The sequence below is a fragment of the Mustela nivalis genome (assembly GCF_964662115.1).
Source record: "Mustela nivalis genome assembly, chromosome: 13".
Classification (NCBI taxonomy): Eukaryota; Metazoa; Chordata; class Mammalia; order Carnivora; family Mustelidae; genus Mustela; species Mustela nivalis.
The window spans coordinates 53,419,277-53,435,377 of record NC_139032.1 but is presented as its reverse complement, the minus strand read 5'-3'; positions in this window follow the sequence as shown (position 1 = coordinate 53,435,377).

Genomic DNA, 16,101 nt, shown 5'->3' with positions numbered 1-16,101 from the left:
ATCATGATTTTAGGCAATACACTCCTTAAGTATTTAGAGGCATCATATCTGCAAATTTCTTCCCAACTTTTGAAAGAAAAACTATGTATATATAATGTGTACTCATGTGGTTTCACAATGTATATATGTGTGTGTGTGTCTATAAGCATTTGAGAGAAAAAAGAGGGAGGAAGAATAAAAAATATGTGAAAAATGTTAACATTTGGGCAATTGAATAAAAATTTAAGGAACTTTATTGTCCTACATTTGTAATTTTTTATAATTTTCAAATCATTTCAAAATCTAAAGGATAGGAAAATCCAGTTTGATCACCATCTTGTGAAAAACTAAGGAATCCAATGGTTCATTTTAAAAAGTTTGCTCTTAGGAGAAAGACAATTTGCTGAACATTATCACTAACAAAGAAGCACATTTGTTTCTGATTGCTTGAAATTAAGAACACCAACTGATAAAGCAATCTAGAGAGAACAGCTAATGACCAGATGAGACTACAAAGAGAAAAGCAATGTAGAAAAACTACCAACAATATCAAAACAGCAAAACAGTAGTCATTTGTATTGTATATACCCTCTTTTTGCAGTTTAGACAATGACCATAATGGCTATCAATTATATATGTCAGTATAATAATCTCAAATTGTTTATTACCCTTCATGTAACTCTGAAATCCTTTATTCATTTGTTTTTTATTATACACCTAATATGTACCAATAATTGCATTTGGTCTTCAAATATTCATGAACAAAAAGTCACACTTTACATTCTAACTATATGGTCTCATGGGGAACAATAACAATAAACAATTATAGAAGTAATTATTTAATATCATCACCATAAATACTCTGAAGATAAGAAGACAGGAGAGTGAGAGTTAAGTAAAGGAACTTGTTAAAGTTTCAGAAGACACGGATTTCTGTGAGAAAGTAACTTTAGCTGGAGATTTGATAGATAAAATAAAACTTCTATTTATGGATCCTTTATTCTGACATGTTCTATTTGATTATCTTTTCACCAATATCACACTCACTCAGTTACTGAGATTTAAAGTAAATCTTGAGATCAAGTAATAAAAAGCCTTCAACTTTGCTCTTTCAGCATGACTTAATGATTATGGGGTTTTACATTTCTATATAAACTAAGATTTTCAATTCTTACCATGAACAATGTCTTTTGGAATTTGAATTGGGATTGCATTTATTACTTTGGGAGTGAACTTTTACAAATACCAAGCTTTCCAAAAATACAGTTGGTAATTTGCTTATGTATTATTTAATTTCCTTCCACAATGTTTTATTGTTTTGAGTGTAAAGCTCTTTAACATTATGTTAAATCTATCTCTCCATAAATCATGTTTTGAAACTACTATTAATAGGGGTGTGTTTGGGGGTACTGGGAGGCTCAGTGGGTTAAGCCTCTGCCTTCGGCTCAGGTCATGATCCCAGGGTCCTGGGATCGAGCCCCACATTGGGATCTCTGTTTGGCAGGGAGCCTGCTTCTCTTCCTCTCTCTGCCTGTCTCTCTGCCTAGTTGAGATCTCGGTCAAATAAATAAACTCTTAAAAAAAATAGTGTTTTGGTTTTTTTAAAATTTTTACTTTCCAATGGTTAGCTACTATTTAGAAACACAATTCGTTTTCTACTTCTGCTTAAAATTTAGATAATTTCAAAAACACATCGATTCTACCATAAAAATGAGGACAAACCACATAGTCTATAAAACCATAATTTTTTAGGCTATTAAAGAGTTGAGGTTCCAAAGTAACCCAAAAAATTGAATTCCAAACAGTTCAGAACCTCTATGAGAGAAAAGAGTACAAATTTTCACTTTTTTGAAACAGTAGAAAAAAGAGGTCATCACCATATCATTTTTTTTTAAAGATTTTATTTATTTATTTGACAGAGAGAAATTACAAGTACACTGAGAGGCAGGCAGAGAGAGAGAGAGAGAAGGAAGCAGGCTCCCTGCTGAGCAGAGAGCCCGATGTGGGACTCGATCCCAGGACCCTGAGATCATGACCTGAGCCGAAGGCAGCGGCTTAACCCACTGAGCCACCCAGGCGCCCCATCATCACCATATCATTAAGAATAAAATAGCTGAAATCTAAATGAATTCTTAAAAGGCAAATATGTGCTACCCTAGTAGTTTAGAATCCCAGAGAGCCCTAGATACAATGTGAATCTCTACCACACTGATTATTGATATGAGCCTCCACTGATTATTGATATGACAGATTTGAGGACTGAAACACACCCAAGAGAATCCCTCTGAAGACTTACCTAAATTTAAGGGTGGTACAGCATCTTCACTCTATAGATTATTTAGAATACAAGGTATAGATTGGCTCCTGCTTTCTGGAAGATGGGCACAAAAACTGGCTGTGCCCTGGGCATTTGTCAGGTATAAGGAAGAAGAGGCCCATTGATGGGCATGAAACAGAAAACCACTCTGCCCCAAACCATGCACTAACATGAAGCAGAAGTTATCGACTGCTGGGGGAGGGATAGGAAATCCACCCATCCTGGATCCTGCGTAGATAAGTAGCAAAGTTCTACTGTCAGTGCAAAGGAGCAGGAAACTCACTCTTGCCAGGGACCCAGCATAAGGTGGAGCTCTCCTGCTACTGCCCCTAGGGTAGAAACATGAAACCTACTTGTGCTCCAGATCCTGTATTGCAGAGAGCTTAGTAGAACTGTTTGACAGAAGAATGGGGAAGCTAAGGGAGCCCTACTCCTGAAGGATCAGGTATAGGAAGTCTGCCTAATGCTGAGGCAGAAGAAGTAAGGAATCTCCCCATATGAGCTTTGTGAATATAAAGTGATAACAATAGCAGTCGACCGCTGGGGTAGGGGACTGGAGAACAGAATGAAACTTTTCTGTGGTGCGGGGCATGCCAAAATCCAATGGAGGAGTTGGAATATTGAGAAATATTAAAAATAGACAGGTGAAGAACATCACTTAGAAAAATAGAATTGAAACTTGTGAAGCAACAATGCTAAATAAAGCAACAACAAATTCACATGAAATCATACGGACTCAAAACCCTCTCTGAAAGAAGAGGTTTTCACACTTCTGGGCATAAATAATATCTTCATTAGTTTCTAGAGCTTTGTTATAAAAAAAAAAGGCATTCAACACAAATTATAAAGCTCAGAAAACATCAAGCAATATCATACATTCCCAACAAATAAAATAGCTGTCAGGGAAAAATTCAGATGTGGCACAAATAGCAGAATTATCAGATGGGAACTTTAAAATGATCAAGTACAGACATGACATGGCTCCTATATTAAACTAAGTATGGGCAACATAAACATGGAGAATTTCAGAAGACAGATAAAACTATAAAAAAGAGCCCAAAAGAAATGATAGAAATAATGTGATATAGAAGTTAATTCCATTAAAAGACTTAGCATAACAGACTCAGCTAAATAGAATGAAGTCCAATAGAAATTCACCAAACTTGGGGATAAAAATATATGTTTATAAAAAATAAAAAATTAATTAAAAAAAAAAAGAAATTCACCAAACTGAAATACAAAAAGCAAAAATAGTGAAAATTTTTGGTAAAATATCTGAAATCTATGGGACAATATGAAACAACATAATATGCATGCAAATTGAATTTCTGATGAGGAGTGGATAACAAATGTATATTAATTGATGAAGGCCAGAATTTACATGTATATGTATTTATATAGTCCACAAATTATACACATACATACACACACACCAAGAAAAAGCCACATATCTCAGAAGCCCAGAGAACCCCAATAACTAGAATAGCCAAGAAAAGGCAAGACACAAGTAGCTCCTTCCCTGGGGCAAGATACCATATTCCATACAAACTGCTAATAAAAATTCAGGTAAATATTTAATGAATTCCTGAAGGTTGACTGTGAGCTAGTGAGAAAATACATAACCCTTAGGAGCCACAGACACAAGGGACAATCTCAACCACTTGCAGGATCTTCTTCACAGAAATCACCCAAGGAAAGATCAAGGATAGGATGACAGATCTGAGAAAGTCTCCCTGTGGTACACGGTGGAAGAGGAGAACAGTAACTACTGCTGATAAAACACAAAACTTCCCCTGAATGTGTGTGTCTATCTCTCCAGAGAATAAAAGGCTGAGGCTCCTGAGGGAAGAGTTTAAAACTCAGTAACTACTGCTGATAAAACACAAAACTTCCCCTGAATGTGTGTGTCTATCTCTCCAGAGAATAAAAGGCTGAGGCTCCTGAGGGAAGAGTTTAAAAAAAAAAAAATCTATTTCCCGTAGGGTGCAAATGAAGATCACAAATCCTGGAAACTGCACTCTGTCCCTGAACTGAGTAATGGGTAAACTGTGGTACAAGAACTTAGTGACATACTTCCCCGCAATAAAAAGGTATTGGTATAGTGACAACGTGAATATATCCAAAATGCAGTATGCTAAGTGAAAAAAGCCAAACTTAAGAAGCCACGTACCTCATGGCCCAATTTATAAAACATCCTCAAAAAGGAAAAGCTATAGACTAGAAAGAAATCAGTAATTGCCCATTTTTTTTAAAGATTCTATTTATTTATTTGACACAGAGAAAGAGATCACAAGTAGGCAGAGAGGCAGGCAGAGAGAGAGGAGGAAACAGGCTTCCCACCAAGCAGAGAGCCCAATGCAGGGCTCGATCCCAGGACCCTGAGATCATGACCCGAGCCGAAGGCAGAGGCCTCAACCCGCTGAGCCACCCAGGTGCCCCAGTAATTGCCCATTTTTTGATATGATTGTTTGTTTTGTGCGTGTTGAGTTTGAGGAGTTCTTTATAGATCCTGGATATCAACCTTTTGTCTGTACTGTCATTTGCAAATATCTTCTCCCATTCTGTGGGTTGCCTCTTTGTTTTCTTGACTGTTTCCTTTGCTGTGCAGAAACTTTTGATTTTGATGAAGTCCCAAAAGTTTATTTTCATTTTTGTTTCCTTTGCCTTTGGAGACATATCTTGAAAGAAGTTGCTGTGGCTCATATTGAAGAGATTACTGCCTATGTTCTCTAGGATTCTGATGGATTCCTGTAAATGGGCAGAAGATATGGACAGACACTTCTCCAATGAAGACATACAAATGGCTATTGGACACATCAAAAAATGTTCATCATCACTAGCCATCAGGGAGATTCAAATTAAAACCACATTGAGATATCACCTTACACCAGTTAGAATGGCCAAAATTCGCAAGACAGGAAACAACATGTGTTGGGGGGGATGTGGAGAAAGGGGAACCCTCTTCCACTGTTGGTGGGAATGCAAGTTGGTGCAGCCTCTGGAGTAATATGGAATAGCTGAGTAATATTCCATCAGGCATATTTCATCATCATCATGCCATATTTCATCATCATGCCATATTTCATCAGGCATTTAATTTCATCAAGAAATTAAAAATAGAACTTTCCTATGACCCTGCCATTGCACTACTGGGTATTTACCCCAAAGATACAGATGTAGTGAAAAGAAGGGCCATCTGTACCCCAATGTTTATAGCAGCAATGGCCACGGTCGCCAAAACTGTGGAAAGAACCAAGATGCCCTTCAACGGACGAATGGATAAGGAAGATGTGGTCCATATACACTATGGAGTATTATGCCTCCATCAGAAAGGACGAATACCCAACTTTTGTAGCAACATGGACAGGACTGGAAGAGATTATGCTGAGTGAAATAAGTCAAGCAGAGAGAGTCAATTATCATATGGTTTCACTTATTTGTGGAGCATAACAAACAGCATGGAGGACATGGGGAGATAGAGAGGAGAAGGAAGTTGGGGGAAATTGGAAGGGGAGGTGAACCATGAGAGACTATGGACTCTGAAAAACAATCTGAGGGTTTTGAAGGGGCAGGGGGAGGGAGGTCGGGGTACCAGGTGGTGGGTAGTATAGAGGACACAGATTGCATGGAGCACTGGGTGTGGTGCAAAAATAATGAATACTGTTATGCTGAAAATAAAAAAATAAATTAAAAAAAAAAGAAATCAGTGATTGCCAAGAACAGTGGGTTGCAGGACAAGTGACTGCAATTGGGCATTGGGTAATTGGGGGTTGATGGAATTGTTCTGGATCTTGAATGTCGTGGTGGTTAGAGAACTGTAAGCATTTGTCAAAATTCTTAGAACTGTATAATAGGGTAAGAGTTGCATTGTATATAAATAATGCCATATTGTAAAAGCTGAAAAAAAGAAAATATTGAGTTATGAAAGTGAAATATTTTAGACAGGCAAAACTTTAAGAAAAAGTTTCTCATTAATCTGCATTAAAAGAAGTGATAAAATAAGTTTTATAGGTTAAAAGGGATATGTGACTGGTGTTTTGTTGTTAATATGGACCAGGAATCATTATAGCCTAGCTAAATCCACTTGTTAATTCTAAAATGTTACTTTTGTAGATTCCTTAGGATTTCCTATATGAACAATCATGTGCTAGCATCCACTAGGCTTTAGAAAAAAGAATCTCTTTGAAGAATTAAGAGAAATAAAATCACTATTCCAAAGTGAATACATTGTCACTCTTCTCAAGTTGCAATACTTTGTAATTCAAGTTACCGTGATAGTTTTTTCTGGTAGAAAAACACTTTTTTTTAAATTTTTTATTTTTTATAAACATGTATTTTTATCCCCAGGGATACAGGTCTGTGAATCAGCACTCACCAAAGCACATACCCTCCCCAATGTCCATAACCCCACACAGCAATGGTATATTGGGATTTATCAGCTTTCTTCTGAGACATCAAAATATCCATAAATAAATCCCATTTTCAAATATGAGATGAAAAATAATTTTAAAAACTTTACTTTTACTTTAAAGGTTAAAATTTCTAATTTGGATTACAAACAGAAAAACTAGACACTCCTGCTAATTAAAAATCAAGATCTAAGCTTAGAAGGTTGTGTTAAATCTAATTCTCAGCTGGAGGCTTGCATCATTTATGTAAAATATAATTACAGACCCACCCAGTGACAATTCATCCATTACTAAAGCATTCCATTTTTGAGAATTTTAGACATTCCAGCTCTAATTTTTAAGAAAAAACCATACAATACTAAGCCAATTGAGTTTGTAAAAGGCTTTCTTCCATTAGACCTAGCTTTATCCCTAAGAGGTCTTCAGAACATGACTTTTTTTTCAGCCCTACCATGAAACATGACAATTATAAATAGTAGCTTTTACCTAAGTACTAATGAGAAAAGTACATATATTTGAAATTTGAAATACATAGAAAAGAGAGAAAGGTGAACATTAAAATAACCTGTCATTCTGCCAATCAGTGATATCCACTCAATATTTTAGTGCATTTAAAAATATTTATTTTCTGTCCATTTCATCTACTGATGGACACTAGGGTTTTCTTCCAGATCTTGGCTATTGAATAATGCTGCAATAAACATATACCTTTTCAAATTAGGTGTTTTCATTTGCTCTGGGTAAATACCCAATAGTGGATATTTAGATGTATGAATAAAGAAGTTTGTTATGTATGCCTGATGGAATATTACTCAGCTATAAAAAAGGAATGAGATATTGCCATTTGTGACAACATGGATGGACTTAGAGGTTAAGTGAAGTAGGTCAAACGAAGAAAGACAAATACCATATGATTTCATTTTAATGTGAAATCTAAAAAACAAAACTAACGAACAAAAAAAACCAGAAATAGACTGATATATATATGTATATAAAATCGGCTCATATAGTGATATATATCATACTATATATCATATAGTATACACACACACACACAAACATATATAGACACATATATGCATGCATACACATGCATGCATGTGTATACACATATATATATATGTACATATATTTTAGTGTATGTGTTATGTATGTATGAATATACATATATATATGTATATATATATTATACATGAATTCATGTGTATGTATGTGTGTGTGTGTGTGTGCATGTGCACATGTGTGTGTGTGTGTGTCCTGTTGGTTTGATTTCTCTGGATAACTCTAATACAAGGGGACACTACAGATGAAGATTTCATCTTAAATCGTCATTGGCTGCTGTGGAAATTAGTTTTTAGGTTCATCCCTAAACTAATAAAGGCTTATTATTTTTTTTAAGGATTTTTATTTATTTATTTGATGGACAGAGATCACAAGTAGGCAGAGAGGCAGGCAGAGAGAGAGGGAAAGCAGGCTCCCCACTGAGCAGAGAGTCCAATGTGGGGCTCCATCACAGGACCCTGGAATCATGACCTTAATTTAAGGCGGAGGCTTTAACCCACTGAGCCACTCAGGTGCCCCAAAAGACTTATTAACTTGAATTTCTTTTGGCATGTGGTAGTCCCCCCCATCTACAGTTTTGTTTTCCATGGCTTCAGCTGTCCATAATCAAGTGTGATCCAAAAGAAGATAATCTTTCATCTGAAGGTCAAATAGGAGCCTAGAGCTATGTCACAATATCTCTGGTATTTTCTTACTTTTTCTCATCACAGGCATTTTATCATCTCACATCTTCACAAAAAAAAAAAAAAAAGGAGTACAGTACCAGAACATATTTTGACATAGACCATATTCACATAACTTGTATTATAGGAAATTGTCATTGTTCTATTTCATTATGAGTTATTTTTAGTCTGTTACTATGCCTAGTTTAATTCTAAATTATCACAGGTATGCATGTATAGGGAAAAGCAGTGTATAGAGGCCTTGGTTCTGTTGGTGGTTTCAGGCATCACCTGAGGGTCCTGGAACTTATCCTCCCATGGACACAGGCAAGTACTATGTATCATCTATTGTCTTTTTCACTGTAAGGTCAGTTCTGCTGGCCTACAACAGCCCACAGCCATAACTTTCCAACATCAGAGACAGTTTCAAAAACTTTTTATGATCCTGCTCTGCTTCTCTGATACATTTTTCCTATCAGTAATGCTGCTGTGACAGAGAACAGTAAACTAAGCATAGATTCCCTGTCATTTTAGGAATGCCATTTTAGTCACACTTCTGTCATCCACATACTCAAGTAATATTTACTGAATGTGTAACATGTGCTAAACTTTTGACTAGGTGGGCAGTGGAGAATAAAAAGACATGGATCCTATTCTATGAAGTTGACAGTCTGCCTAGGGAGAGAAACCATCTAAAACACTGTACACATATACACACACATACCAGAATCTTAAATTTGAGAAAAAGAACAGATTTTTGCCATGCCATAAGAGAATAGCAGGAGGAAACAAATTTCATGGGGGTGGTAGTAAGAAATTGTGTCCTTGAGAAATTATAATTTAAGTTGAAAATTAAGCAGATGCAGAGCTTGGAGAAAGAACAGAGAACAGTATGTAAGAGATCCTAAAGCATTCGAGGAACTCAAAAGAAGGCTCATAATTTTAGCACATAATAAGCAACAACAGCATAACAGGCCTTTGGGAAAGAAGGCAGAATCAAGACCATCCTCAACCGTGTAAGATAATTTGAAGATTTGTATATTTACTTTTTAAAAAATTGGATTCTAAATGCAATGATACTTTAACAGCAATAGTAAGACACTGAGGGATTTTAAGAAGGGTGATGGCATTCCCCAACTTTAACTCAAGGCATCCGCACCTCGGATCTGCTTTTCTGGAAGCCACATGCAAATTTATTTTAAATGTGCAATCAGTATAGTGATAATTTCAAATTTACACCCAAACGAACAAACAGAGAAAAAAAGAGACATATCCCTGAGTAGAAAAAGAAAAAGTAAGAAGTAAATAAAAACAAAAGAAAGCTTATTTTCATTTCTGTGTTTTCCCCAGAGTCTCTGTTGGTTTCTTCTTCAATCGTAATAAAATCAAAAGCTAATACAAATAGCAACTGTTTCATGAGTCTCCACTGTGTCCTCTTTTACCTGTTCTGCAGCTATATAAGGAATATAATATTAGCCCAATTTCTAAGTGAGGACACTCAGGTTTATAGGCAACAAAGATAAGTGATGGAGTCAGGTAGTGAGAGCTTCCTAATATATTTAAACCACTTGGGCCAATTTATGAACAAATATATTTTTTATTTTGCTCTTTCCAACTCTAAGAAAACTTAGAACTTCCACCCAGTTCGGTTAAAATCCTAAAAGCCTAGCCTTCCTCAAATCTACAAGGTTTCTTCTAATTCCTCTTTCCTCAGAGTTTGAGGATGTTCACCTCCACCTTTCTATTACAGTGAGGATTCCAGGTATAGTTTTCTCAACGACCAAAGTTTTCAGGTCCAAGCTACCATGGGAACATCAACTACATGTTAGACTCAATAACTCTTTGGAAGCCTCTGGGAGTAATCCTAAAAGGCAGTGGAGACAGTGTCTATGGAGGAAAAAAACTCATCTGTGGTCTCCCAAGCCACTAAGGCTTATGATTCTATTCACTTAAACTCACCTTCTCTCACACCTATTTCCTATGCCATTCCCCCCAGCAAATGCCATGGACTCCAGTTTCCTGGTTCACCTTGAACATGAACCTGTCACTGAACATATTAATAGAAACACTAACTGAACAAAGAAAGGATGTCACCCACAAGGATTAGTGACTATTCACTTATTTATTACCAAAACCATAGGTATTTCCCACTGGGACTTAGATTTGTGGAGATGAGGAATTCTGGATATCAATTCCTGCTTTTCTCCAACACTTTATCCTTCATAAAGCCCCTGGTTGTTATTCATATCTTTACTTGGTAAGTCTTGGAATCAAGGACAGATTCACTTTTTTTTCCACTCTCAGTAACTTGATTCTAAAGCCAATCATTCACATTAAATGTGTCACCTCAGCTTTGTATCTCTTCTGTCTCACACAATTAAAAAAATATTAGATTCTGTAAGTAACAGGGCCAAATTATCTGAATGGAAGAATTAAAAGCAGGTCTGGGATGGGAAACATGGGAGCCTCCCACCAACTCACACAGATTTCTGTCACCAACGCCATCAAAAATCTCAAACATGGAGCACCTGGGTTGCTCAGTGGGTTAAAGCCTCTGCCTTCGGCTCAGGTCATGATCTCAGGGTCCTGGGATCAAGCCCCACATCAGGCTCTCTGCTCAGCAGGGAGCCTGCTTCCCTCTCTCTCTCTGCCTGCCTCTCTGCCTACTGTGATCTCTGTCTGTCAAATAAATAAATAAAATCTTTAAAAAAAAAAAATCTCAAACATGGCCCCAAACACCTTCATCCTGCTCTCACCTCATGGACTGGTTTTCTTGACTGAAGACTGACAAAGATCTCAATTACCACAGATTACCTTGAATAGGATACTTTGTGAATGAACTCCCCACACTAACATCAGTATAAACAATCAACACGGAAAGATCTAAGTGGTGGGCTGGAGAGATGGCAAAGCACAATTAATTCTCTAGAGTCATGAGGATGAATCCCCAGTAGTATGACACAGCTGGTTCCTAAATGTTCTGTCTTCTGGCACTGAGCCTTCAGAGAAGCACTTACAAGAGGGCATCTAAGTGCTATTGCCAATATTTGTGCTTTAAATTCCCTCTAAGATTTTTAGCTGGCTGACAATTTTGAAATCGTTTCAATGTCTCCATAGTGTCTTACTACTACTTGATTACTTTCATTCTCTCCCAGAGGACATGAAAAAAAATCCCACAGGGTAAGGTTTTTAATATTTCATAGCCCACATGAGACTTCAGACTCCACTTTCCTCAGTGGCATTCACTATACTGGGACATCTGTTCTCAGATAAGAAGTCGATATTGAGGAAATTCTATAAATTTTTACCAGGACCTCTTTTCTTTTTACTGAAGCTTAATATTAAAATGATAAAAGCCATAACTATCTTTTTTTTTTTTCCAATGGTCTCACATCTCCTCAGATTATACTGCAAGCAAGAGGCTAAGCTGCTCCTTCAGCCCTCTTCTCATGTGCAGGAATGGCCCAGGAACTCCCAGACCCCCGATGAACCAGTATCTCCATAAGGAGCCAAATGTGTTATGTTAACAATCTTATAAACTTTTCACCTTTTTCTCTTCAGCCCAAAATAGAAGATCTAGGAATAGGATCTAGACAGTTGTTCCTTCCAGATCTCCTCTGTAGCACTGGCTTTCCTATAAAGCAGGAATGGCACATTAGGTCTACAGGTCAAATCCAGCCATAACCCTGCTTTCCAAATACAATTTGATCAGAACACAGCCATACTGTGTTTTGTACATATTGTTGGTGGCTTTCTCAATATAAGAATAAAGCTGAATAGTCATGGCAAAGACCAAATGGTCTGTAAACCTCAAATATTTATTACATGGCCCTTGAAAGAAAATGATCCCTGCTCTGGAGACTTTCTGAAGAGTTTTAAAACTTTTTCCTCATTGCATTGGCTCCCTGACAATCTAGTACTCCTCACTGGCCAAGCTAACAACATTTCCTCCTCTCATGAGATTCCTCTAGAGCTCCAGCCAACTTGTAATTTTTGACCTCTGGAATCCAAATAGTCACTGCAAGCAGGGACTTCTCAGGTTCTAATAAAAAAGCCTTATTAAAGGAATCTCAAATAATCACTTCCATTGGTCTACAACATATTCCTTAGAGCCCTCAAATCTCTGGTCTCCTCATATTCCCCAAGTGTCTATTTAGAAATACTAGGAATTGAGGTTTTCATTCAGATTTCTCTGGCATACTTGGACTATTGTGCTTTTCAAAATAGGCTGTTAGGTATAATTCACATGTCATAAGATTCACCCATTTAAAGCTGGCAATCCTATGGTGTTTAACATATTCCCAGATTTATACAACTATCATGGCAATCTAATTTTACAACATTTTCATCATCCCAGAAAGAAGTCCTGCACCCATCAGTAGTTGCTCCCAAACACCTTACAGCACCTTAAGCCTTAGACAAACACTAATCTACTTTCTGCTGTACAGATTGCATTTATATGGAAGGTCCACAATAGGTAATCACACAATTAGTCTTTTGTGACTAGTTCTGTTCACTTAGCATAGTATTTTCAAAGTTCATCCACATTGTTGCATGTACCTGTACCTCATTCCTTTTAATGTATGGCTAAGTAATGATTCCTTGTAAGGATATGCCACATTTTTTAATCCATTCATCAGGTGGTGGACATTTAAATTATTTCCTCTGTGAATAATGGAGGCTAGGAGTATTCATGCACAAGTTTTTATATGGACATATATTTTTATTTCTCTTGAGTATATACCCAGAAGGAGAATTGCTAGGTCATGTAGTAACCCTGTATTTTATATTTTGAGGAACTGCCAAACTATTTCCCAAAGTCACTGCAACCTTTTAAATCTCTATCACAAATTGCAGAAAGGTTCCAACTTCTTCACATCCTCACCAACACTTACTGTCTTTTCCATTATAGTCATTTTAGTAAGTGTAAAGTGGCATCTCATTGTGGTTTTGATTTGCATGTTCTTAACGACTAATAACGTTGTGCATTTTCCCTGTATTTACTTCTCTAAAGAAGAAATAAAAACAGTTAATATCTATTAAATGATGTGTGCATTTTCTTAGTTGGATGATTTCCTTTTATTATGGAGTTATAGGAATTCTTTTTAAGTTAAGTAAGTCCATTACCAGATACATAATTTGCAAATATTTTTTTCTCACTGAGTTGTCTTTCTACTTTCTAGATGGTGTCAAGTACAAAAGATTTCAATTTCTTAATTTTTTTATTATGTTCAGTTAGCCACTATAGAGTACATCATTAGTTTTTGATGTAGTGTTCAATGATTCATTAATCACATATAACATCCAGTGCATTTCACAGCACATGCCCTTCTCAATACCCATCACCCTATTACCATCCACCTACTTCCCTCTGAAACCCTCAGATTGTTCCTGGGTTCCATAGTCTCTCATGGTCTGTCTCCCTTTCTGATTTCTCCGCTTTCAGTTTTCCCTCCCATCCGCTATAGTCCTCCATGCTATTGCTTATGTTCCACATATGGGTGAAACCATATGAAAACTGTTTTTCTCTGCTTGACTTAACTCACTTAACATAATCCCCTCCAGTTCCATCCAGTCAATAAAAATGGTGGATATTCATTGTTTCTGATGGCTGAGTAATATTCCCTTATGTATATGTACCACATCTTCTTTATCCATTCATCTGCTGAAGGGCATCTCAGCTCCTCCCACAGTTTGGCTATTGTGGATATTGCTATGAACAATGGGGTTCATGTGCCCCTTCTTTTCACCACATCTGTATCTTTGGGGTAAATACCTAGTAGTGCAATTGCTGGGTCATAGGGAAGTTCTATTCTTAACATCTTGAGGAACCTCTATACTGTTTTCCAGGGTTACTGCACCATCTTGCATTCCCACCAATAGTGTAGTTCCCCTTTCTCTACATCCTCGCCAACATTGTTTTGTTAATTTTTGCCATTCTAACTGCTGTAAAGTGGTATCTCGTTGTGGTTTTAATTTGCATAGTGATGTTGACCATTTTTTCATGTGTCTGTTATCTATTTGTAGGTCTTCTCTGGAGAAGTGACTGCTCATGTCTTCGGCTCATTTTTTGATTGGGTTATTTGTTTTTTGAGAGTTGAGTTTGAGAAGTTCCTTATAGATCTTAGATATCAGCCCTTTATCTGATATGTCATTTACAAATATGTTCTCCCCTTTCATGGGCTGCCTCTTAGTTTTGTTGATTGTTTCCTTTGCTGTGCAGAAGCTTTTGATCTTGATGAAGTTCCAAAAGTTCATTTTTGCTTTTGTTTCCTTTGCCTTTGGAGACGTGTCTTGAAAGAAGTTACTGTGGCTGATGTCGAAGAGGTTACTGCCTGTGTTCTCCTCTAGGATTTTGACAGATTCCTGTTTCACACTGAGGTCTTTCATCCATTTTGAGTTTTCAATTTTGATAAGGTCAATTGATCTCTTTTCTTTGGCTGCTTGTGCTTTAGTATCATATCTAAGGAATCACCACCTAACCTAAGGGGGTAAAGATTGATTTCTATGTTTCTTCTAAGAGTTTAATAGTTTTAACTCTTGTACTTAGGGCTTTGATTTATTTGGGAGTGATTTTTGTGTATGGTAAAAGTTAAATAAAGTTCAATTCATTCTTTTGCATGTGGGTATTAATCTGGAATTAATACAAATTGTTAGGACTGTTCTTTCCCAACTGAATTATCTTGGCATCTTTGTACAAATAAGTTGACAAGAAATTTGAAAGTTTATTTCTGGACATTCAATTCTATTCCATTGATCCATAGTGTGTCTGATTTGTGACTCCTCCAACTTTGTTGCGTTTTTTATTTTTTCTTAATACTGTTTTGGTTATTGTGCATTTTCACATGAATTTTTGGATCAACGTGTCAATTTAGGCAAAAGAGCCAGCTTGGATTTGATATGTATTGCCAAACACTGTTTTACATGTTCTCTGTGAAACTAAGATAACCTGCTAACATCATAAATATGCTTGAGTGGATAACGAATTGGGGTCCACTATACTAGGTACAAAAGACTAATTTTGGAAGCAATATCTAGGAAGGGAAATGACAAAACCCCTGAGCACCACAGAAAGTTTATTGCCACCTAGACTACTAGGAGATCTAACTCTGGCATCACTCCATTATTCTAGGGAAAACTCATTTCAACCTAATCAATTTCTCATGAGGAGTTCCTCTTCCCTCTTCCCTAGCATCTCTCATTGTTACTTCACTACATTAAAGTATAAATAATAGCATTAGATACCATATGCATACCACTCATTGTTCAAAAGACAGTGTTTATATAACATATTTAATGCTTATAATCAATGTAACAAGTAAATAATGTTAATTTTATTATACAGACCAATGTATGAAGGGACAGTAGAGAACAGCTTTGTATGTTTAGGAAGAAAGTTTAAGAGATGAGTTTTGGAATGCAAACGGATGTAACTCTTAAATTTAAGCTCTTATTCAGTATTTAAACTTCCCTCCCATGAAGTATCCAATTAACAAGTGTCTTTGGAATCAATTAATTCATCAAAATTAAAACAAGCGTCAGCAGTGGTAACAATTTGTACTGTCTTTCTAAGCTCTCTGGATGACCATGAAACAGAAATTCCAAGTCCACAGCTTTTATATAGCCAGAGACTTAAAGAAGCCTACCTATTATTTTGTAAGGCTTAACCACA